Genomic DNA, 1,837 nt, shown 5'->3' with positions numbered 1-1,837 from the left:
GGTGTGGAGCTGGTAAGTTCTTTATAGATTTTGGTTACTAGCCCTTTGTCCAATGTGTCATTTGCAAATATCTTTTCCCATTCCGTCGATTGCCTTTTAGTTTTGTTGATTGTTTCCTTTGCAGTGCAGAAGCTTTTTATCTTGCTGAGGTCCCAATAGTTCATTTTTGCTTTTAATTCCCTTGCCTTTGGGAATGTGTCAAGTAAGAAATTGCTGCGGCTGAGGTCAGAGAGGTTTTTTCCTGCTTTCTCCTCTAGGGTTTTGATGGTTTCCTGTCTCACATTCAGGTCCTTCATCCATTTTGAATTTATTTTTGTGAGTGGTGTAATAAAGTAGTCTAATTTCATTTTTCTGCATGTTGCTGTCCAGTTCTCCCGCACCATTTGTTAAAGAGACTGTCTTTTTTCCATTGGATATTCTTTCAAGAACTGCCAGATGTTTAAAGAAAATGTCCAACAAGAAAGAGGGAGACTAAAGAAAATAAATAGGAAAGAAGGAGACCATGCATGTGTATATGGTGTATATATGAAACAATCATGGAAAGGAACACTTTTTTTTTTTTTTTTAAGTAGGCCTCATGCCCAGCACAGAGCCCAACATGGGGCTTGAACTCATGACCCTGAGATCAAGACATGAGCTGAGATCAAGAGTGTGGCGGCTAACTGACTGAGATACCCAGGCGCCTAAGAAAGGAACACTCTTGAAACTTCAAAGTATGATAGTAAGAATTAAAGAAACAAAACATGGGGCACCTGGGTGGCTCAGTCGGTTAAGTATCTGACTTCGGCTCAGGTCATGATCTCATGGTTCACAAGTTCAAGCCCCGCGTCAGGCTCTGTGCTGACAGCTCAGAGCCTGGAGCCTGCTTCAGATTCTGTGTCTCCCTCTCTCTTCCCCTCCCCTACTTACACTCTGAATTTCTCCCTCCCTCTCTCAAACATTAAAAAAGAAGAAGAAAAAGAAACAAAACAGAAGAATTGAGAGAGAAAATCAAGGAGACCTCTCAGAAACTAGAAAAACAAATAGATGACAATAAGGAGAGAAAAGGTAAGAAAATCAGAGAGATTCAAGAGGTTAAAAAGTACTACTGAGGGGCGCCTGGGTGGCGCAGTCGGTTAAGCGTCCGACTTCAACCAGGTCACGATCTCGCGGTCCGTGAGTTCGAGCCCCGCATCAGGCTCTGGGCTGATGGCTCAGAGCCTGGAGCCTGTTTCCGATTCTGTGTCTCCCTCTCTCTCTGCCCCTCCCCCGTTCATGCTCTGTCTCTCTCTGTCCCAAAAATAAATAAACGTTGAAAAAAAAAAAAAAAAGTACTACTGAGTGTCCTCCCCCCACCCAAAAAGGCAAAATGGTAGGGAGAATGTTATCGAGATAGTACAAAAATAGTTTCCAGAACTAAAAGGTATGAGTCTTCAAATGGATAGAGACCACCAAATGCCTAGCACCATGAACAAAAAGGAAACTCTTACCAAGTTATATCGTTGTGAAATTTTAGAATCCTATAGATCATGGGGCGCCTGGGTGGTGCAGTCGGTTAAGCGTCTGACTTCAGCCAGGTCACGATCTCGCGGTCCGTGAGTTCGAGCCCCGCGTCGGGCTCTGGGCTGATGGCTCGGAGCCTGGAGCCTGTTTCCGATTCTGTGTCTCCCTCTCTCTCTGCCCCTCGCCCGTTCATGCTCTGTCTCTCTCTGTCCCAAAAATAAATAAACGTTGAAAAAAAATTAAAAAAAAAAAAAAAAGAATCCTATAGATCAAATATTCTAAAAGCTTTTAACAAAAAAACAGGTCACCTACCCCCACTCCCAGCCCTGAATCGGAACATTATTAGATTTTTCAT

This window comes from Puma concolor, chromosome E1, assembly GCF_028749965.1.
Source record: "Puma concolor isolate L17-30 chromosome E1, mPumCon1.1.hap2, whole genome shotgun sequence".
Lineage (NCBI taxonomy): Eukaryota > Metazoa > Chordata > Mammalia > Carnivora > Felidae > Puma > Puma concolor.
The sequence above is the reverse complement of the archived record's forward strand: the minus strand, read 5'-3'. Positions refer to the sequence as shown.